Source organism: Corvus moneduloides, chromosome Z (genome assembly GCF_009650955.1).
Source record: "Corvus moneduloides isolate bCorMon1 chromosome Z, bCorMon1.pri, whole genome shotgun sequence".
Lineage (NCBI taxonomy): Eukaryota > Metazoa > Chordata > Aves > Passeriformes > Corvidae > Corvus > Corvus moneduloides.
The window spans coordinates 55,172,377-55,197,665 of NC_045511.1; positions in this window are offsets into that span (position 1 = coordinate 55,172,377).

Below are 25,289 nucleotides of genomic sequence, written 5' to 3' on the forward strand. Positions count from 1 at the left end.
ACAGTTTGCAACAGCCTCAGAAAATTCTGGGAATGGAGAAGTAAGGAAAATTGTTGTGGAAGGGTTTGTGAGCACCAGGTAATATTATGAGACCACAAGTTCTCTATAGCAAATACAAATTCCTGTATTCTTTTGGTGACTTTTCAGTTCCACAGGTTGTACTTGCCATGGTTTAAAAAGCTGGAAGTCAAAGCTTAAGTAACATTCCTTGAAGGGAGGACCAATTTTTTTTTAATAAACTAAACTAAAAATAAAATCACCTCCCCCAAATTAAATTTAAAGTAACTAAGTAAAAAATTGAAATAAAACAAAACAATAATATCTTTGGTGTTACTCCATCACCAAGCACTATATTGCTTTCAGTATTCAATCAATTGGTTTTCTTCTGCTCAGAGTGTAAAGAGTTGTGGTTGAAATAGGTCAGTTTACTAGTGCCCTCTTCTGCTTTACACTGGTCTCTGCTGCCCTCTCCTAACCTCTGCTCTCCCTCCAGCAGTTTCTGTTCTTCCACTCACTGATCCAGCAGGACCTTGGCCCCCTCAGGTCCCTCATGTCAAACAAGCAGGCATCTACTACATTACATGGCCTGAAGGTGACTGCACAGAGAGAGGGGGAGAGAAGGGGCGGGGGTGCGGGGGAAAGAGAGCGAGAGAGAGAGTCCTTGGAAAGGCAGGATGGCATCCCTGAGCAAAAATACATCAATCACACCAGTCCGGCTATCTCAATTAACCCTTAGTTAAGCTGGGACCTCCTGGAGAAACTGAAAAGAATTTGAGGGAATAAGAGATGCTATCTGCCACAAGGATTACCATTCTACATGTGGATCAAAGACAATTCCACATTTTACCCTAGTGATTAGCTGTAATTAAATAAAGTATGTCTGTTTAAACTTCATTAGCAGCAAGACATTTGCTACAGCAGAGTGGGCACAAATCATCCATTCTTAATTAAAAGATAATCCACAGGATGACCATAATCTTCTTCTAAAAGTACACTCTTTCCCCCTGAAAGATTTCTTCATCAAATAAGGATAAATAACAGTTTCTCTCTGTTTAAGCTATGAAGGAATGGGTACTCCTTCCCATTTGCTTGAATGAGTGCTGAATGTGCCTGATAACATCACTTTGGCATGCTATTATCTAAAATGGTAGAATACCCCACTTCAGCAAAGTCTGACATAAATCTTTGAAAACAAAGAAATTGCATATGTATGAGCTGAAATAGATATGACAGTGTTGGCACATTAATATTCCTGTCACTGGGGGGTTTCAAACTTTTAAAGAGATGATATCAATGAATTCAGGCTGTAGCTGGTGGAAGAGGACAATGTACTGCAGGACAATTATTAATTACATATACCAAAACATATTAGAAAAACATACAATACTGTCCAAAATATATCATGGTGCAGACCAGTGCTCAAGACTCCTCTGAGTACTACTGAAGCTCCATTGTGGGAGAATCAGCCCTAATCAGCAGCAAAAGGACATTTCCCTTTCTACTTCTGCAATCATCGTGGTGGTGCACAGGTAACATATGTTTTCAATTATCACATAACAACCCTCATTAACAGCAACTGCAGTGCCCAACTGAACAGTTCTCTGCCCAGTTGCATATGGTTTGAAATTGGTCATTATGTATGATATGAGTATGATATGAGGATATTTAGTTGGGATCTTTTATTGTTTGATGCTAGAGCATGTAGAAGTAGATGTTAAGAAAAAAAGCAACATGTCAGCTTCTTTAAGCAACAGCAAAGCTGAAAATATCCTATTTTATTCTGAGGAGGAGGAAAAAATGTGCAAAACCTTTTTATTTATGGTCCTTTGGGTTAGTATATATGTTGCTTACTCAGCTTTTCCCCTTCTGATGGGAATACTTGGACAAACTGCAGGAATTAGAGATCACAGACATGAAGATTACATTGTAAGATCTGTGGGGCAGAGACTGCTAGCTCAATGAGGTATCTTGATGTCTTTTGATCCTTAAAACTAAGTGAGGAACATGAAAGCCACTTAATTGGCAGAAGAAAATTCATGCTAGAATCAAACCTAGGATCAAAACTTATTATTGAATCTGCATATAATTCTACATGTAGTTTTTTCAATTTTTCGTTTTAATTTTTTATGGAAGGACTTGCTGGCAGTAACTATACAGCATGTACTAGTCCAGTGACATGCTGACCTTCAGGGATAGGATGGAAGGGCTGCTTAAAAGCTTTTACACGTACAGCTTTTGCTTTTTTACTCTCTAGCTGTTTCTCTTTTTTTTCTTTCTTTTCTTTCTTTACTCCTTTCTTTTTCTCCCCCCAGCTTTGCACCTATGACAGGCTGTTTTGAGTCCTGACACCTTACAATGAATAACTTCTCAGCAGTTTTGGACAAAGGCCTAAGAAAATTCCTCTTTCACAAACAGGCATGAAACTCCATATAACTCCATATAAAAGCATCTCAAACACACTTGATGACAAGTCAGCTCTTTTAGGCTATTACAAGAGAGCACTAGTCATCTCTGAATATTTTTAAACTTTACTAATAAAATCCTGGAGAGGTGCTTTCAAAACAATGAGAAATATGTCTGTGCTTTGGTTTTGATTTAATTCTTTTATTACACTATTGCTATCTGTCATTTCCTGCATGTGTCAGCATTGTGTCTGAATCACAAAAATGTCATGGATACACCATGCAAAAAAGAAAGAATTTTGTACCCCGCCATGATAAGCAACATCCCTTTGAAAAGAAAAGAAAAATTACATGTTGATAGATTATCTGATAACTGCAAAGTATTATACTTACCATGGTCTTACACTAATGCAGTGGAAGTTGACAGCAGACTCAGTATTGCTCTCAAATCCCACCCATTCCTCCAGTTGGTTCCAAATTCCTTTGAACTTCTAGAATCTGATTTTGAAATTAGGTTCAATTAATGTTTGAAATTGTAGAGTGACTTCTATGTATATGGACCAGTTTATACCTCTTTCTTTTATCTGAAGCAGCATTTTATGTCCCCAAGCAACAAGGCACTTAAGCAAGAAATAATTTTAAATGCATGTGTAAACCCATCAAAGTCAGCAGGACTACTGTTTGGGCTTAGCATCATGTATGCCTTGCATGTATGCCTTGTCAAACCAGGGCTTTAGATATTAATCCATGCAAGGAGAGGTGACGCAGTGTGACTTTGAGCATTAAAGTGTCTTGGGAGTAAGGTATTTTTCCTAATTACTTTACTGCTCCTCTCTGGAGGAATTACAGTAACAGCAAATTCTTGTGAAACTTCAGGAGTTATTCATAAAACCCAAAGGGTTTTAAAACAGGACAGCTGAAACCCACTACTATTTACTACCAGAAAAAAACCAGAAAAAAGCCCTTTCCAAACCCCAGTTTTCTTTTTGACCAAAAAATAAGCCATTGTTTATCAAAGAATTAATTCAACAATAACAAGACAAAACATCCTTGGAATGGACCAATTGATATTCAGCAAGCGAAGAGAATTAAGTTACTGGACTCTTTAAAATGTAGTCTTTCATGTCAGTTCATTGCAAAAAATAATGAACTATCATCACTTCTTCATCTTCACAGCACATTTTTAAGATAGTTTACATGATTCTCAAATACTTGAAATACTTTAGCGCCTACTGTAGAATGTCCTCATGAAAAAAAAAAGATGGTTAGCCAGTTACTTTCACAATTTCATGGAATGGATTTTATAGTATTATTATTCAGAACCAAGAGAAATGCAGATTCTGTTTAAAGAAATAGCACTATGTTAGAAAATATTTACATAGTGCACAAGTTATATGGTCAATGTCTAATGAGATGAAGAGAAAGCTAATCCATAGATATGGCTTTTAGTACCGGATGAAGATTCTGTAAATCCTCTGATATAAACAAAGTAACAAATTTGGCTTGTAAAGTGAACTACAGATAAGGTTACATCTATTTTTCCCATAGACATTATTTTTGAAGGTTTGCACCTATGGAAATGACATTCATGCACTCTGTTTAAACAGAGGTATGAGTAGCACAGACCTTAGGTTCCTATATATATGGTTTGGATTTTACTCTAACAAGTTAATCACACTTTTTCCCCTTTTGATTTGTGACACTGGGTTTATTATGTTTTCTTCTCTTTTTAACAAATAGATATTATGAGAGGTCAAAAATTACAGAAACTGCAATGGCTGGACTTCCCCTCTGGTGGTGTTTATATATTTCTGTTTCTGCAAAATATCCCATTGTTTCTATTTCTGAGTACATTTTAAGATATAGTTCTTAAAATTAATATGACATCATTGGAGTAGTAACTGCTGATTTCTGTATTGATTTTCATAAGCTTATGTGATTATGTTATTTATTTTAATTGATCATTAAGGCCTAGACCTTACTGGTTAAATAAATCTGGTGGGCCTCTGAAAAATATCTTTGAAATCAGTTGGATTTTACATATATGAAAAACCCTATCTATGTGAATCACACTATAAAATCAGGCGAGACATGGACAATTTTCTCAATCTGATATTATTAAACAAATAGAAAGGATATGAATATGAATAACTTCTTATATATTTTCAGATTATGTCTTTATCTTGTAAATAGATGAATAATCTTAAATGCTTGGAAAAGCATGTATGTAGACAAGAGACACACAGAAAAGATAGAAATACAGATGCATGTATTTAATTCCATATGTCAGTGTATGGACATTCACTTAAAGACTGGACTTGATGATCCTTGTGGATCCTTTCCAACTCAGAACATTCTATGATTTTGTGATTCTGTAAGCAATTAAAGGTAATAATGATAACATTTAAACAATATATCTTCTTGAAAACATATCCTTTCATTGTATTGATGGATTCCTATGAAATGTGGATTTTTATTAATACTAGAGAAAGAAACATTGAATGTGTTCACCTGAATAGAGTCTATCTGCACTTCAAGACAGTTTCTTTAAGAAAAAGTTCTGTCTGGCTAAAAATAGTCTTGAAAGATGGTTTGCCTGGATCAACCTTTTCTGACAATCTTAAATTCTGATGTGCAGTATAATTTTTCTTTTTAAAAAAATGTTGTATTCCAATGTCTTCTTGCTTTTAGGAGGCAGTTCAGAGTGTCTCAGATACCATCAAGGCTACCATGATTCCTTATTGTAAAAATACTGCACATACAAAAAGGTATTATAAGACGTAGAGTCACAAGTAACTATCAAGGCAAAAGTATGGGTGGTGTTTATCAGCTTACTATATGAAGTCAAATTGTCTTCAGCCAACTAAGACGATAACAAGTCTCCTGCTAATTTAATTTGATTCCAGTTCCCACACAGAATTAACAGCAAGAGAGATCTGGGCCTGTATGCTTCTTTATGCTTGCAATTCTATTTATTTAAATTCAAAGATCCTTAATAGAAGCTTTTCTGTTCCTTAGTCTGGAAAGTGAAAACTAGGGCCTTTCCTAGAGACAGGAATTTACACAGCTTCAGGTAAACTGCTGGAGCACTTTGCTGTGATTGTAAGGACTAAGAATCCATACAGGACAGACTCCCAGTGATGGCAACACCTTTCATCACATGAAGCAGTAGCCATTTTACAGAAAATCTACAGGAAATCACCCAGTCTAGGGAAATATACTTCCCTGCCTCCAACATCAGGCCTTATAAAGATAAGTCTAGGAAATAAAATTCACAACTCTATTAAAAACCAAGAAAACATGGATTTAATGGTTACTGGGTATTACAACCTCTCTCTGTGCATTTAAGGATTTCTATTTCTCTTGTCCTAGAGAGGACTTCACTCTCAGCCTCTACGAGGTCATTTGTACCTCACAAATATTAACCCTTTTTTCATTCAAAGGTAATCAATGTATATCTATCTGGTCTCTGAGAAATCACTATGAGGTGAGCTTTGAGAGCTTCAGATTCTACAGATCTAAACAAGCTGGAGAGACAGAAAGCTTGTTTTATTTTCCCATATTTACTGATTAGTCTACTACATCATATTCCTTCTACCTACCTGACTTGTCTTCTCATAGGAAAAATGGGCCTTGGGGGTTTGCTGGGGTTGAGCACAAATGCTCCTCCCTAAAGCCAAGTCATACCCATGCCAACTTTAAGTCCTTCTGCCTGTTTAAATCATGAGGCATTATAGATCTATAGAAATTGAGTATGGCTTAGGTGTCAGTGTACGGGAACAATTATACTGCCTATTAAGTAATTTAATAATTCAGACATATTGCAATCCAGGGTTACCACAAAGCCTCTCACAAAGTGGTTAACATAAGACTTTAAAAGAAGACATTGGTCATCTTTGCCCAGTGTCAAGTGTGGGATGTGACAAGATGGGAAGATGGATTGAGCAGTAAGGCAGACAGGATAGGTGTCTGCACTCTTGTGTGCACCAGTATTTTTCCCACCCAAGACTGGCTTTCTTGACCTAGAGCCTACGTCTGGACACTAGTGCTGGTAAGGGTCTTGTAGATGTGTGGCATGATCACCTTCAAACTTAACTGGATGAATTATTCTGCTTGCATTATGGACACAAGATGTGCTGACATCGTATCCCAATGTCTTCTATTACTTGTGGTATCAAGAACGAGTCCTGGTGTACTGAGCTTGATGAGGTATCCTCAGCAACAACCCTGTAAGCACTGCTGGGTAGCATACATCTGTGGGTACAGCCCAGCCACTGGTCCCAGCATCATGTGGAATCAGCCACCAAACACCTGGACTCTAGGAGTGTTATGATCCACCCCGAAGGCAAGGGTAACACAGGTTCTTCTTCACAATCTTTTTGTTTCTAACTCCTTTCTAAGAGATGACATTTGCTCCTCTGCCTCCTGCACTGCTGATCAAAGTAATAGATTAATTTCCCTTTCCATCTGAATCTCTTGATAGTCACCAGCTAATCGTGAGTACTTCTTTCCCAGTTGTTCCTGCAATGTTTTCACTGAATCTTTTAAAGATTTTATTTCAGTCTTGGATTTCTGAGTAGCCAATAGCTCATTTTGTTCTGATTTAAGGGCAGTACCTGAAATGACACACTCTACTGCCTGTCCTTTGCCAGGTTTTAGTTTATGGTCTTTTGCACGAATTGTAGTTTGATCTGCCACTGCTTGTTATGAGCTGATGCCAGTAGTTCTGAGCCCACATCATACCAGGAGGAAAAGAGTTATCACTATAGATGTTTAATTTTATCAGGAGGGGACAATCCCCATTTGACTTGCTCTTGGTAGTACTGTCTTTCAGTAACCCACTGAAGATTAGTGTTTTTCTCCCCATCACCCTCTCTGAGGGTCAGTTTGACTTTCTCATGGAGAAAACTTCACAATAGGTCTGGGTTACTCCAGAAAACCTTTCAAGTCTGATATGCTCAGGTCATACCGAGAGAAGAAAAACTAGCAGTAGGGAGCAGTTGAGATCAGACATATCTGGGATTGCCATGATCTTCTGATGGGGATTTTGGCTTTGACCAAAAATAAGTTCTCCTTTGTCCACCACCCTGGCTGTTATTCCCATAAAAAAACTTCCTCACTGCTTCTCAGAATAATCCCGCCTATGATGCCAAAATTAGTGTTACAACCCACCCCTGAAGGCAAGGGCAAATCAGCCTCTTGTTAATAGATCCTTGGGGTGGATTAGACTGAGAAGACACTGTATATATGTGGGAACCTAGAATGCAGAAAATACTTCTCTGTCTGTTTTGAAAGGATTTACCCCCCTGGACAGTTATGGTTTTGACCTTTGTTGTTGGGAAAATTTGCCTAGCCTCTGGGAAGAATTTGAATCTACAATGGTGTGAATTAGGTGATAGAATACTATGTGAGATTATCACAGGGTATGTATATATATACATGTATATATATATATATATATATATACATATGTATGTGTGTGTGTGTATCTTTCTATATGATTTATCTTACAACAATTTGGCTGCAAAGGAAAGGAGCTATGCAGATGTTTTGATAATTATTATTATTATTATAGGGAAGCAGCATTATAAAACATAAAAATAATACTTGAGAAAATGTATAAGGGAAAAGTAAGAAAGAGAAAGAAAGGCTCCGAGTAGAAATGATACCACCATCCCTGGACCTAGTGATGAGACTTGATTGTTGCGATTTTGATATCCATTGGTGGAAACGATGGTCACAGTGGAGGTCACAGTCTTGATCCATTGGGGGTAGGAAAAGCCCAAACACAAAATTCAATGAGTTAATACATGCTTAGGCTATCTGGGAATGCTCAGATACTTCCCCTGGGTGGGGAGTTTTACACTGTCTGATGTAACACTGTGGATCATGTGCAGTCCTCAAGCCCGTGGAAGTCTCAGAAATGTGGCTGGGTGTGTTTAGGGGATTTTTGATGGTTTATGATCCCTTCTAAGATATGATAGCTGTCTCTCATGTCGTTGTAGTGAGCCAATTATACCCCATCAGAAGGGATGTACACCTTCAGACCTATGTGTGAATGTCCTAGTACTTCTCCAGGGGGAATTTGCACACTTGAGCCCGTTATGCCTCATCAGAAGGGATGAATAATGTGAATGTCTTGATACCCTGTTGTTGAGGGGGAATGGTGGGGTTGGACTTACAACTGAGTCGGTTTTGTAAGGGAGGACACTGGTGTGATAAAAAGCATTACCCCATCTCTGCAGGGTCTGCTTCTTTTTTGGTCTCTTTCCCTATCTGGCCCAAAACCCAGCTTGAAGCCTCTGGTGGTGGTTGCACACCACTCTCCACCTGGGTGTGACCTTGCACATCATCAGCAAAGCACTCTGCTGCTTTTGTAAATGGCCTGTTATCGTTATCTCAGTCATTAGACGTTAACATTCCAGTCTCTCCCAAGGAGCCATCACCAAGAAACGAGGACATTGAGACCAGCAGAGTGACAGAGCATGGAGAAGATTGTTTGTCCTACTTGTCAACCTGTTACAGGCCAGATGAACTGTAAAAACACAGTCAGGAGCTAGACATGCAGCCTTCTGGAAAGTAACATGAAAAAAGGAGGAAGGGAACTCATTTGAACTCTAGAGGTCATAAAAAGGCAGTAGCACCTAACAGACCAACATAGAAGTAAAAGTCACATCCTTAGGGCCTGTTGTGCTGGAGAAATATTGACACTTGAAAGTCAGAAAAAACCTTTTTAATAATTGGAAAAGAAAACAGAAACAAAGGAAACAGGAGACGAGCGCAGCTTCAAGGACAGAAAAGTCAAGAGAAATCTATTCAGGTTTGCGCATATGGGTTGTGAGTTGCAGTCATAATGATTTTTTTGGATGCTTTTCTTAATGCAGAATTGATGTTTGTTGTTTGGGTTTTTAATTCTTTTTAACTAAGGATATGAAGGATGGGGCACTGAACTTAAGCTAGCAATAGAATCTGTTTCTGGTTGTTCATATATTTTTAATCTGTCTATGTATCTACCTATCTAGCTATATCTAGATATAATATACCTGTACCAGTACGTATAAATATATGCACACATATACATATACACTTTAACAATACATGTAGACGAGGTGGTATATTTGGATATGGCCTCTATTCTGATATAATAGTTACAGAATATTTTTACACAGTATATTTTTAAATGTTTAGAATCATCACTTACAACCCTCAAGCACTCAGACAATCTATCCCTAAATCATCAGTTTTTGGAGGTATTCTAGAAAGCATGGGACTCAGAAAGGGTTTTGCAGGAGGATAGTTCAGAAGTCCTGTAAGATGGGGAGGACACTTTTTATGAAGGTGCAGTTATGGCAGGAAGGCATTGACTGGAAGAGTGGAGGATGAAACACTCACAGGTGACACTACATAGCTAAAAATGGGCAGAGGCATGTCAGTATTGAAAAGAAGGTTGGATATGGATCTCATGAAAAAGCATTTGGAAGTGAAGGAAACTGAGAAGCACAGACTGAAATGGGGATGGGAATCTGTATTCTGCCATGTAAGTCTGTCTTTGAAACATCTCAATTACTTACGACGAAAAGACGAATTTTCCATTTCCATAGCTAACCTTTTTCCCTTCTTTCTCATTACATTAAATGGCAAATCCCACTGTTCAGAGAGCAGGGTATACAACTAAACTGTCTTTAGGAAAATACAGTACAGGTGTATTAATTAGCACATATTCCTAACAGTGTATTGAATTTTATCTCTTCTTTGGTTCTCAAAGTTATAAAGTATATTGACAAGTTCCAGTCAACAATACAGGCTGGAAAAGTCTTCTTTCCTCCCTTCCTTCCCCCTCCCCCAAATACCAAGCTTTTAGTCTAATTACTTATTTGCAGTCTCAGCAAGCCAGAGAGGAGAATTTTATCCACTTTGGCTTGTTTCTGAATACTAACTAGCCAGGCCAGTCAAGGCTCTCTAAAGAGTGAAAGTGCATGAGAGACACACTGCATTTGACACAGTCAGGAGGCAAAAGAAAGAGCAAAACAAAAGTCTATTCAGGGCTGAATCCTCTGATATACTTACCCATCCCCCACCTCCTTTAAAAATAAAGAGAAAGGGGAAAACTCATGAATCCATGGCTGAATGCCTGAGGTTGTCAGAATAAAGGACAATGAGTGACAGCTGACTGTCAGCACAATTCTCAGAGTCTGAGTTATCACTTTTCGGTAGTGTTCAAATAGGAAAAAAGCATGTGTGCTTAACAAGAAAGTACTGCAGAAGTGCTTTGTGAGGGGCTGTGCTCACACCAGCTGCAAACAACGGAGGAAGCTGTAGTTCCACATGGATTTTTTTTCCATGGTCTGTGAAATCTTCCCTACTGAACTCATTAAAAACTTTTCTAAGCATGTGGGCACTAAATGATGCCTTAAGACAACAGGATTTGTAAAACTTTTCTTTTAAGGAAATCAGGCCAGGCACACCTAAAGTTAAGCAACTTACATGTTCATAGCAGTTATCCACCTTTTGGTTATTTAAACAAAACCCACAGTGAAGGCCAATCTTTAAACATTTCCTGCATGTTCTACTTGTTTAGGATCTCCTTGCAAGCTTATTTTTTCTCCGCAGATTGGACTACACTTTCATCTTCACTGACTGCCTTAATCCTCCAGTCTTTGCTGTTCCAGTACATGATCAGATTGTTTTTAAGTCACATCTACCCACATTTGTTAGTACTGAAACATTACTTTAGGCATTTATATCTCCATAAATCCATACAAATGATGCACAGGTTTTCCTGAGAAAGGTCGAAGAAGCTGAAGCAGAGAAGATTTTAAGGTTATTTAAATAATGCATTTTAAGTTGGCAGATATTTAACTGCCTGGTTTATGTACTAAAAAGAACTACCTGAGCAGAGCAGCAGCTCATGACAGTGAGATCCTGGAATGACAAGGTTTTTATTAATTAAATTAGATCTGGCCTGTGTTCAAAGCATTAACTCACTTAAGTCTGTTGACCATCTGTCAACAGTTAGAGAGACGTTGATTTTATTCTCCAGGGATCTGTCAAGGTCCACAGCGACTGCAAGTAGGACCAAGTGTCTAGGTCTTGCCACCTAAGCATGAAGGCTGCTCTGGACTGTGGTCCTCCCTGAGACGGAGGATGTTACCAACAAGCAGTCAGTGAGAGGGACAGAGATGTTGATCTATATCACTCTTCCTGCTATCAGAGCACCATTGTGGGAGAGCTCAAAGTGGTGTTACCACTCCAGTAGGTGTTACTGTACATTATGAATCTTTAGAGAGAAACAAAGAAAGGAGAGTTGGAGTGTAAGTGGAATGCAAAAAGGAAAATAGGAGGTAGTTAATTCACAGACTTTGTGTTTGTGGGTTTTTTTTTTTCCCCAGCTAAGAGGAAGAAATTTCTGTAGCTGGCAGGCATGCTATTTAGAAGTTCCAAACTTTGCATAAAACTAGTAAAATAATGACCTACAAACAGAGCAAGTTTGTAGATAGGTTTTAGAAAAACTTATTTATCTGTTTCTGTAATCTTAGGTCTGGAATAAAGGCTGGATTTTCAGGAAAGGGAACAGGAGTTACGCAAAACTCTTGCCACTTTGCTCAGAATATGAACTTCGAACTGAACTTTCAACTGAACTTTGCAACTTTGCTTCAGTGTCTATGCTGATATCACCATTTGCTGATTACTGTATATATAAATATTAAGAATAAAAATGCTCCTTTACTAGAAAGGATCCCATATTTAAAAAAAACCCACCTGCAACTACAAAAATTAAGCTTATTTTTTAAGGTAGTTACTAACCTTGCTTGAGAGGTGTGATGATTTGCAAATATTTTTTGAGGCCTTTATCGTGTGAAAGGCATGGAAATAGGAGTTATGGGCCGCCTCTTAATATTACACAAATTTCAATTCATTAGGACCATTAGTCATAACTGTAAGATGTACTCTCCAGATGTCATGTAAGAAGTTTATGGAAAATTAAGAAGAAAATGGACCAAGATTTTCAATGCAAACCCAAGCAACTTAGTTTTGGGCTTTAGGAACTTTCAATTCTCATTAAAACACATGCTGTTTTTTTCTGGCCCTTTAATAACGACATGGCTCTTTACAAGAGCCTTTGCTGTAGTCCATTTTCAGGAGCTATGTCCCTTTATAACTGATTTTGGAATAATAGAATGCCTACTAAAAGTAGAAACCAATGTTAGTTGCAGGAAAAAGAGATATATCAGAAATTAATACACAAAGAAATAGAAATGTGAACTGGATGAATAACCACATGGAAAGATAGAAAATTAATCATCCCTCTACAAGTTCCATGAAGGCAAAAGAGGATCTGTCTCCTCTGGTTTTGTCTTTACATTCAGAGGATGCCAAATAATTTTGTATTTTGCTGCATTATTACCCCTTCCAACTACAGCATGCAGCTTGGCTAGCTAAATTAGAAGTCCAGAAGAATCCCCTGGCTCCCTCTCTGGTCATTAGCATTCCCAATTGCTAAGGTAACTCATTTAATTTTAAATGGCCTTTTGCTGGAGACTGTCTTTTGTCTTTGACTGAATGAATCTAACTACCCGAAGAGAGGTGGAAGTTATAGACTGAATTTGTTGCCTGTTTTTAGGACTAAAATGTGATAATGTAAATTTCTCTCCATGTGTTTAAAATTACTCATTCTCCTAAAATTTTCAGGTCAAGGTGACCCAAGAGTGATGTTACTTCTGGTGTTTCCCATAGAGCAAAGAGCCTGGAATCCTCATCTTAAGAGAAACTTTTCTCACCTTCTGAAGAGAAGAAGCAATGTTCCTATAAAGCCTCAGAGGTACAGGGTTTTGGTAGATTGCTCTGCTATGAACACTACTATGTGTTCAAAGACAAAATACATACCTCTTAATCTATATGTAACAGATGGTACTTCACAGAGCTGTTGTCAATGTATATCACCTCACACAGAATGCACACACCTATTCACAGTTGTTGTATCTAACCTCAATAAACTTGATTTATGCCTGCTTTCAGATGAAGCTACACACATTTATGGTGTTACAATTTTCAATCTGTCAACCAGAGTATAGTAGATATGTGTGTGTTCATATGTTTTTGAAGTTTTACCCACTTTGTATGGCTACTCTGATGATAAACATGCAATCATAAGAGATTTCTGCCAAAGTATCTTAACCAACAGGATTTGTTCAGTTATGTGGTTTGGTGCTGTTTTGTTTGGTTTTTTTGTTCTTCCCAGTAGCGATGGGAGATGTACAGGAAAAAATAGAGTGAAATCGCACTTTGTGGAGCCAACAAGTACACTTCTTCTGGCTTGCTTTGTACTTTGTAACTTTCTGGTGTACTGGGAAGATATTAGCTCCAAGAATTGACTGCTTCACCACTGGAATGAGACTATATCGTGCCACTCTGCAAGCTGATAGAAGGTGTCTGGCAGAAATTTGGAATACAGCATTTTAAGATTCAGAAAACGGATAGATCTCCTGAGGTACTCTCTGTGCAGAATATCTGAAAAAGTCTCTGGATCTAAGTAGGCTTGTTGCCATTTCTTTGCTCTGGGTAGTTAAGATGTTTGGTAATCAAGATGTATTTCCTGTTTTGGGTGAGTTTCCTGATTGCTGTAGGCACATTCATCACCTGGGCCAAAACACTATCCTCCATTTCTTCAAGACTTACTGTCTAATAAACTTCAGAACAGAATTAGACCTTCCCAAGCTACAAGAAGCTTCAACTTCTGCTGAGAAGAGAATTTTAAAAGTTATAGTTAATCTCTGGAGAGTGGAAGAAACATCCTGTCAATCTTTGAAACATCTCTTTCTGGGATATTTAGAGTGGGTGGTCATAGTCTTACATCTCTAAGACTGATCTAACATCTCTAAGACTTATTTCCTGTGTAGAAATATCAGCTTCCTAAGAGACAGATGCAGAAGCCCAGATGCACAAAGGTAATCACGGGGAGCAAGGCTCCCAAATACCTTTGTGGAACAAGTCCTTTTGATTGTTGTATTGCTTGTCATCCTTACTTCCTAAGCACATGTCGTTGTATTCTCTGAATGTTTTGCAACATTTGTTAGGTTACTCCCGTTTTTTTATCTAAGTAGAGTGACCAAAGAACAAATAAGGCAAAACAATAAAAGACCTTTGGACCTGTAGATGTCAGTGGACGCAAGCTATTTCTGGACACAGAATTGATACAGATCTCCGTTTGGACTAGAGAATGCAATGACTCTCAAGATGTGCAGAATTCCCTTTTTTATCCACCATTACTGGAGCAGAAAACTGTCCATGTATCTCACAGATGGTTTCAGACCTTATAGGATCAACACAACATGGAAGCATGGCCCTGATAAAAGTGTAAATTCTCTGAGTACCAACTTATGAGCAGGCTCCAGAAAAAGAGTACAGATAAAGACAGGTGAACCCAGGGAGTATGCAACACTGTAGACCACAGAAGAAAAAAGGGAAACTTCTTAATACAGTTTTGGTTTAATTGGTTGGTATGAAATGACACTTTCATGTTTTAATAGCCTAAGCAAGGATAAGCAACTAATAAAATTACTGTGATGAATGACTACAGTTTTATTCATCTAATGAGATCAGGTAGATATGGAGAAATACAGATTCTGAAAGTACTTCCAAAAATACTTCCTGATTGTACAAATATGTTTTAAAGGCGTCACTTAAAAAGAAGGCTGGTTTTGATATGGGAACACCACGCCTAAAGTCTTTCAATCTTTGCTTCTTGCCAAAGAAAGGGCATGTGTTGAATATCTTTTACTACATCTAGTAGCTTGGCTGAAAGCAATGATAATATACGTCTAATAAACTGATGGAGTCTCATGCTTATGTTCCAGTTTGACAGGAAGAACCACAATTACATCTGTTACTTAGATGCAACATGAAATATGTTGTGGTGGGTTTATGCTTGGGGTTTCTTTCTGTTTTTTTCCATGTATTTGTTCTTTTTTTTTTTTTTTATTAGTTTGCTTGTTTAGTCAGTTAAAACTTTACAACAGAGCTGTAAGATGCACTCTTCTATGAGGTAGGAAGTTTTCTACCCTATTCTATTAAAATGGGATATCGTCAGCCAGGAGGTTTTGGATTCATGTTTGTTAACAAAGCATGTACAAAGTTTCTTTCTCTTTTGGTACTTCCAAGTAAGTGGAGCAGTCTGAAGATGAACCTTGAAATGATCTGTCCAGCAAGAACCAGCAAAGAATTCCAGGAAATGGAAGCATATAAGCAGGTATCCTTAGTGGAAAATGGATATTATCCATGAATTGAATCCAAACATTAGAATAAAGAAAAACCCTACAAGTGCTGTCAGGGAACCCAACATGGGCAAGTGAGCCCCAGTATGTTGTGACTGGCCAAAGATGGTTGTTCTTGTTACAATAGAAGATTTAGAAGGTGCCACTCTTTCTTCTCAAGAGGAACAAAATATTTTGGTGTATCATTGTATAATAGATATATTTTGAATATATTTCTCTTTTTTTCCCCACAGAGGTTTTTTTTTTGGTTTATGATAAAATTGAAAAAATCAGTTATTTTTACCTAAGTTATATGTCAAAGGTTAAGTAAAGATGTATAGGTTTTTTGAACTCACAAAGATCCATGAGTCTTACTTGATGTTTCTATGTAAACCATCATAACAATATACTACTTTGTAGTGTGTTCAGTCGTGGAAGAATTATGACGCTTCAACCTGTTCTCCTTTTACAATTGTATGTAAATATGCAATATATGCATGCTTGCTTTTCTGATATCATATACATATATAAAATAATATTTGGGAAAGAAAAAGGTATTATGCTGAATGTGGAAAATAAGCTGTAGAAGATAAAAACTAAATTCAAAACAGTGGAAATGAAAAAGTTAAATATATATTTACCTCTACATTCCTTTCCTTTCAATTTAAAATCAATGCACACACACAAAAACCTACGCCAGCTGGGGTGCTTAGTAAGTCATATGAACTACTGCTCTGGTTCCCTGCTGGTTTATGATCCTAGCTTTTCAATGCAGAGCTGCTATTCAGACTTCAGTACTTGTCTTGTGTGTCTTTGGGTGTTTAATACTTATAACAAGGCACTTTCATTATGGGCAGCCCAGTTTTAAACATTCTGGCAATTTATCTGAGCCCTCTGTAATGTCTGAAGGAGACCAGCTGACTATTCAAACTGAGTCACCTAGATAACATTTCTTAATTTTCTTCTGCTTCTCATCATCTTCAGACTTTGTAAACAACATTGCTTTAACAAAACTTTGAAAGGGTCCATGTTTAGCAAAGCCTGCATTACCAAAATATTTCAAAGATTTATTTTATCCCCTGTTTAAAGTGGAATACATACTGTCCCTTAAAAGAATGTCTCTATTTAATTTGCTGTGAAAATGTGAAACTATTCATTATCAATCAGCACTGACTTTCTTATTCCTCAAAAAATGTATGGCCCGTTTCAAAAGTGTTCTCTAGATTGTTTGAATTTAAAAATCCTTTAATTTATACTGGGAGTCTGAATCATATAAATTCCCAAACACTCCTATTTCTGGAACCTCCCAGTCAAGGAATCAGTTTTCTTCACTCTTAGTATTTTCCCAAAGAAAGATCATATGAAGAATGTCTGTTTTAATTCTTCAGAAGGATGTGAATAAGAAGAAATATATTCTGAGTGCCTTCAGTAACTCTGCTATTGAAAAATGGATATTCTCCAAAATATGCATATTTTACAAGCTAAAGTATGTGTTTGTTTGAAAGATTTACTTTATCATTGCTCACTCTCTGAATAACTCATTATCTGTATGAAAACACACAATGATACAGAATAAGCATTGAAAATATGAGTATGCTTTGGATAATCTAATGCTTGGCTATGATGCATATGAATAGTAAGAAATACTTGTTTAGAACCAGCAACAGCACTAACACAAAACATAAAAGACCAGTATAAAACATAAGCAGGTTTACACTTAATGAAGTCTCTATTGGGAAACCAGGGCCTTGTTTCACGTGCACAATGCTGTGGGGAAAAAAGTAACTTGGTATCTGTAGAATAAATGAACGTATCTTTAATTTTTTTTCTCTCTTATTTCTGACTAGACTTGAAGTAACACAAGATTAACTTCTAACATTTTTGTTCTTTGAACTTCTGGCTTTACTCAGAACATGGCAACACAGTATAAAATACACTAAGAACAATGAACTGCAACATAAAGTAGACATTTTGGAACTTTAAAAAAGTTAAGCTTAGTTTCTGGAAATGTTAGGGAAAATGGAAAGTAGATTTTCTCTACCTGTTCATACAATTCCTTGTTTGGCCAAACCCGCACAAATGGACTAATACCAATCAGGCAGCAAAGGAGCTCAGTTTTACCCATGTTATCTGGCTCCCATTTGTACTGGACTCTGTTTACTTTGCCCTGGCTGGGAAAGGGGAGCATGGCACTCAAATGTCCAGTGTCTCTACCCTGTAAAAAAAAACTAGAACAATACCTAATACTGAGCTTTCCTCTAGCTATCAGGCTCAAACATTATTTTTAATTGTACTGAGGTGCAGGAATTGTTATACATCCAGTTTTACACCTTGCTCAGCACTATTGCCTCCTTTACAAAATACTCCAGATGTGATTGTGTGGGGCATATTGTCAGAAATATGGAATTTATTGCAACATATTGTAAAAATGGAGATGAATGATGCAGATGTGGAAGGTCAATATAGGGAAAATTGACCTCAAGTATTCATAGGTATGTGAAGAGAGCAAGTAATATGTAATTTTCCAATTTTGCCTGAACTTCTATGATTCCATTAGGGCATGGAGCCCTTTTCTCATTCACAAAAGGAGTGCAGGTAGCAGTACTACTGTCATCCTTTCCTTAGCTGTTGGAATCTGAGAGCTCATTTTATCTATAGCCAGGATTCCCACCAACCCCCTCGACAGTCTGTATGGTACTAATGGGCTAAATGACACATTTTGAGTTTAGACAGCAAACTTGTATTGACTTCATTGCCCACTTAGCTTTATCCATGAAGATGTGAACATAAAATACAGGGTAATGCTAATAATGCATTTCTTCCTCCATACACAAATTTTTGGAGCAAACCTTGAAGCCCCTTTTTTATTCTGTGTGCCTACCAGACACACTACCTAACTGCAGTCATTCTTGCTACCACCTGTCACTGCATCTGAAAGAGGAAAAGGCTCTTTGTCCACAGTGGATGCTGTATCATCTCTCTGTCACAAGGTGGATGGAGAAGTGCAGTGGGCATCTCATCATCAGAGACCAATCTGTTCACTACTCTGGTATTCCCCACATATATTGAATTATGCAGCAGGGAAATATCAAAAAAGGGGGTCTGCAGAGAGAGATGTAATGTGCATCACCCCTTACATGGAGAAATAGCAATTTTCAGAACTCTGTGTAATGTGTACACACAAAATATAGGCATGACGATCCACCTTAAGTGATTATACATACAAGATAAAATATATGGATCTGTAACCCAGGAACCAATAGTTGATCCAAATGGGGAAAGGCAGATGAATTAACATTTTTGTAGGCCACCTGTGATTATTTGATGGAAGTCAATATTGTAAAGCACTTTGAGCATTGTTTTTGATGCATTTTTAGTCTGTTGCATTGGACAATTAACAATGCAATAGGAGAGCTCTTCCTTGGGATTGCATACTAAATAGACATGTAAATAACTAACATATTTTTGCTAAGGTAAAAATAAGTCAAAAATAATTCAAAAATTTCAAATAACAAAGCAGAATCTCTGGGGTGAAAGGACGATAAAATAACAGTACAACTTCAGACATTTTCAACAAAAAAGAAAAAGTTGAAATGATGGGCAGTTTCCAGATTCAGGGTCCAGGTCACACCCCACATGAATGTGGATTGAGACCTTCAATTTCCTGCATGAAGTCCCTATATGTCAGGCCATGGTGTATGGGAAGATGAAAGAGAATTGGAACATCTCACATCTTCCTAGTTTTGTGTTTGGTAGGTAAGACTTTCTGTGACTTTAGTAGGTCAAAACCTTTAGTTTTGGTAATGCTAGTACAAATAATGTTCCAATTTTCATACAATTACTGCTTTTCTCCTAAAAAAGCTGGTTTACAAATTTTAGTCTAATTAAATTGTGAGTAAAAGATGTTTCAAAATTCTGTCTAACTGCAGAAAGTCAGCCGTTGCATGAGAATATTTTTGATTTTCTTCCGACAAGACCAATACCTTCCTTACTCCCAGATGGCTAGTGCCAAATATAAAAGCTCTAGCTTCCTCTAAATTTTTGAAAGTTAGTTTCTTCCAATTTTCTGAAAACTTTATCTACAAAGGTACATATTTTTTATGAATTTACTTTTTTTCTTGTGTGAACATTTCTTGACAGGTTTAGGAAATTCGTATCTTCTTTTTTTCTTGCTTTCTACCAGAGTATATATCAGTGAATTTCTACCAGATACATGAGTGCAGTTAATATAAATGTTATATTTTATTCACAGAACAGTAAAAAGAAATCCCAAACCAGAACAATAAAAATGCGCAGTCATTATTAATCCCTCACACCTCTCAGAATGATCTCTCCTATCTTCCATACATCAGAATGGGTATCCTTTCAGTTGGAAACAAATGCCTATGATATCCAGTTGACTCTGAATCCCTAACTTCATCACTTTGTGCTTGGGCTCCACACCTCTGGGTCACCCAACTGCTCTTCTATCTTCCTTTTAGCATTTGGTTTTAATCAGGATCTCTCCTGTGATCTGTACTGGTCTTCTTCATGCTAATTTAACCTCTTGCATGTTAGAACAGACCATACTTATGCTTTGAGGATGACACTCTTGAAGACTAACCAGGCCTCCTAGGTGCCAGAATGCTGCAGGTAGATTCCTGAATAAGCCAATGGATCTTCTCTCTTGAAGTCTGGGATTTTAATTTTCTTCTTTATCCTACCCATTTATCTGGGGATGTTAAACACTACAATCATATGGTCATTATGGCTGAGGCTGCCTATGTTCTTCACATTATGAATTAATTCTTTCTTGTTTCTGTATTACGGATCTAGCAATGCATCTGCCTTCATTGGCTCAAACCTGCCTTGTATCAAGTATCGTCATCATCACACTCCAGCAATCTCTTTTATTTCTCATACCTGCTATATTCTAGTTCCAGAAAATATCAAGGTCATTAAAATTTCTCTTGGTTTTGAAGTTTTGCAATTGTCCCTACAGCTGTGTGAAGAAGGTAAACACCTTCATTTTCTTGGTCTGTATCTATCTACTGCTGTTTTCCAGTTACATGGGCTATCCCACCATGTCTCCGCAATACCAATGAAAAAGCTCTGCAGTTGTACATGGACTTTTAACACTTCTGTTTTTCACTATGGTGACTAAACTCATGTACATGATCTCATGTACATCATGCAGGATCTATCCCCAAGCCTTCCTGCTTTTGTAACTGAAATGCAAGAGCTTCCAGCATCACACTGTCCCCTGGACACTTCCTCACTGCTCCATGTCAGTTCACTTTTCTTCAGGTTTCTCTTAAACTCCTCTGACATATATAGCTTAACTTCACATCATTTTAGAAAAATAGCTGGATCATAGCAAAAACTCAAACTATGCATGTTCAAACAACTTTGTAAACTGATCTAATGTCCTGAAGCAAATCTTCAATATTTTTTTCTTAAAGCTTTGTGTGGATTTCAGCTCAGAATAAATCAGCATAATTCAGCAGAGGATTGCCACCAAATATACTTGACTCCTGTTTCAAATTGAACCCCAAATAAATATAAATGGCTAAGTACAAGCCATTCCCTCGCCAGCTAAGGAGTGCAGCTCACCTCATTTAACAAGATAGTAAACCAAATATTATTTAAGTATCAAACCTGTGACTGTGGACCATAACATCTTCCTCTTGTGCAGTCTCCCTTGTAGGACTGATGGGAGGGGAAATTTGTAACCTATCCCATTGTAAAATGACAGAGCTGTTACTCTATATTTGGCCTTTTTTGGGTATATGTGTGTGGGGAAGTGGAAATTAAAAAAATATCCCGACTATAGTTGACATTATAGCTAGTGGAAATACTTGTTCAAAACCAGTATAAAATCGAACCATATACAAAATACAGCTTTGTCTAAGACAACACAGAGTGAAAAACAATGAAAAATTGCATTGCTTCTCCGAAATAAACCATCATAGAACAATTATATTTGTATTTTGATCCTGGTCTTTGTTCATTCAAAAAAGTTAAATAGAAGATTTTATTATATGCCACCCCTCTTGCTGTGTATGGCATGATGGACCAAGCTACTTACAATAATAATTCACACTTAATCTGTCATAGAATTATACAAAAATACATCTGGAAAGGGCTTTGAAAAGGCGACAGCAAATGTCAGAGGTGGTAAAAAAATCACGTTTGAAACAACATCTAAATTAAGTCAGAAAGTACTCAAAACAATTCCTGTTTTATTACTGGTGTAAAAAGATCTGCAGACAATCAAGAGATCCAGTCACAGGTCTCCTCAACAGTAGAATTTATCCTCAAAGGTTTAGTATTTATAATCCTATTATTTCCTAATCCTATTATTGTAATGTTTGGATGAACTGAATGTATTTCCTCTTTAATCTCAGTGTGATCACACATATTTCCCTTCAATGATGACTTCTGGCTGACCCTACAAATACTTTGTTCTTCAATACTTAAAAATAAATCAGCAGAATAGTTCGGAACATTGTGTTTTCTGCAGATGCACCTTGCTGTTAGATAATGTCTCTTGATAAAACTAATGCTTATAGAATACTGTAGAGGTGTTTGATCCCCAACAGATTTCCATTGAGATAATGTATTTTTGCTTTTCGCTTGTTCAGTAAGTGGCCACTGTGATGCAATGTTTTAAAAATTTTAAAATCATATTTGTGTCTATGCCTGGAATACAGGACTATTTATAGGGATGTTACATACAGCACACAGAAAAAAATGCTGTGCAACTTTCATTTGCATGGATTTAATGCTATTTAAGGGTTTAACAGTGACATCATAAATCACAAGAAGGTGTGAATTAATTTATGTCCTACCATAAGCCTAAGATAACACTATAGCCTGGATTTTGAAAGTTGATTATTTTTGCATTTCCTTTGCAATTGCATTTTCATTTACTACGCCGTCCTCTAACTTGCTTTCTTGTTTTGCCTTTTTGCCCTTTTTTCCGTCATCTCCTGTTTTTACTTTCTTGTTATGTTTCAGAATGTCCTACTTGAATAAGAAATACAGAGCTTCCCTATAACAGGTGCATTTTCTGTTATATTTAAATAGTATTCATCAGAGGGAAACTAGGATGTTAAGGGCAGTAAAAAAAGAAGAATCAGGCCTCATGACCTGAGTACCCTTGAGATTCACAAGAAGAATGTAAATATAATGAAATATTTATGTTACAATTCAAACAGAAATTATGAAATTTGCTTTTACTTGACAGCAATGTCTTTAAGTCTACTACCAACATACTATTACAGAAGTATTCTCCCTTGTGATAGTTATGCAAACTCAGTTTATGATCTCCTGCAAATATTTTAATCTTCAATTCCTCTGCAAAGTAAATATTGATAGAAAAGAAACTTCCTTTTTCTGATGTTCATTTACCCATAAGAACAAAATGGACAGCAGCATGTGAATTGTACTGTTAAGACAGAGAGATTTGGCATATATTTATCTGGTCAAACTTCGTTTGCCTTCTTTTAGCACATATTTGCTAATTCTACAGAACTGAGCATTTTGCATCAACTATTTACAAAATATTCTCTTGGACAAGAAGAGAATATTTTCCTTTATTTAAGAAAATGAGAAATGCTTCCAGTGAATTAAGCCTTCTCAAAAATCTAGCATGACCAGGATAAGAAGCAATGTGTAAAAATTAAAACACATGATAGTCTATCTGAAACAAGAAATCACTAATTTATTGGGGTGGCAGTGGTGATACCCTAGCCTAACTTGCCCAGAGAGGTTGTGGAGTGTCTAGGATTTGAGATATTCAAAGCCTGGCTGGAGACAGTCCTGGGCAATTGGTTGTACGTATCCACACTCGAGCAGGGTGGATTGGACCAGATGATCCCTCCTCATCTCAACCATTCTGTGATTCTGTCATTTATAAATAAGGCAGTCTAACAGAGACTCAGGAAATCTAGTCTAATGTACTTTGGTTTGTAGGCACTTGGGTCATAATTTAATGTAGTAGAATTTTTCATATTTTGCTCATAGTCTGTTTCCGTAAATTACAACAAAAAATGGCTACTTCAGTTATAGACATCTTCTATATTTTTTTCCCCGTAGCTTACTGTGCCTGCATCCAGGACTTTGTTCCACAAATTCTCAGTAATAAAACTGAACAGTTACAAATTAATTACAAGCCTTTTTAATCTTTGTTTCAAGTCACATATTCCAGTTCAATTCTATTTCTACACTAGCAGTTCCTAACCAGTAGTGAAGAAGTACGTTACTACTAGCTCTCTCATAAGAAAGTCAGCCTTGACTCAGCCTGGACAGATAATATTATCTTGGTATACAGAATATACTACTGTCTTAGAGGAGCAGGAATATGAGCTCTGGAGCTTCTCAGGAGGTATTGAGCTCTTAGATGATATTTCACATCACCAGAAAGCTTTGTCAGAGGTACAGCTACGAAAGAGGAAGGCTAGGTTTCCTTAAACTGCTGGTTGACAAACTGCAGATTTTGAACCCACTCCTCACTTATATGACATTGTAAGACAGATGCTCGTTTTCACTGCTTCTAACAGAAAACAAATTCTCACATGTTCTCATATAGGATTAGCAAATAATCTCAGCTGAAAAAAAACAATCTCAGCTGAAAGAAGTCAGTGAGACAGCAGGAGTGTCCATGGGATGCTGCAGAAATTCTCTTGCAGAAGGAAAACATGAAAAGGAGGACTCAAGCCTTTGATGTTTAGAGATAGCAAGGGAAGATTATTTAAGTAACAAATTCAGAATATCTAGAAAAAGATGAATATTTTCACTATGTGTGGAAAAAAAAATATCCCACTGCAAAAGAGAAATGAGAACTTCAAGATGAGGGACACTCCACTGAAAGTGATGGACCTGTTAAATACCACACAGTTTCTCGATCTTCTTTCCCTTTTCGTGTTGACTGGTATCTTCATCATCTAGAGTTTTCCACAAAGAGTTGTATTTGGAATGATATTACTAAGCAAAAATGAAAGAAAACCTTATAAGACAGTTTTCAATAAGAAAAATCGCACGACAATACCAAACAACCAAAATTAGAGGAATATCTTCCTATATGAGTTATAACCGATTATGTTAATTAATACCCTCAAAAATACATGTCTGGACTTCGCAATGTCTATACAGAAGATGACCGCTGCCTGTTCCTTTATCAGGAACTCACAAGCTCAAGGAGGATCTCACAGGAAGCTTCTTCAAAATGAATTGTGAAATGGTTCCATGCATCTGTTCATTTACTTGTTTACTATTAAAGAGCTAATTAATAATGATTATGAAACACACATAGAATTATCAGGGACTATGCAGCAAAATCCAATGCCAGCAGTAGAAAAGTCCAAATACTCTCTCTTACAAAACACTTGACTGACTTGACAAGTATAAAAATGCCACATGTTTGCACTCAAAACACCACAAGATTAAAAGCTGGGCTTCAAAGAGCTCATTTGAAAACACAACACAGCGCTTTTGATTTTTCCTTAATCAAGAACAAATTTGGTATTCAAATTGTCTCCTGACATTCCTTACACTGTGCCCCACATGGACAAGTCTTCTGTAGAGTCCTCACAAACACTGGCTGAATCCTACTGCAACAGTTTGCACACAAGGTATATATTTTTATGTTTAGTGA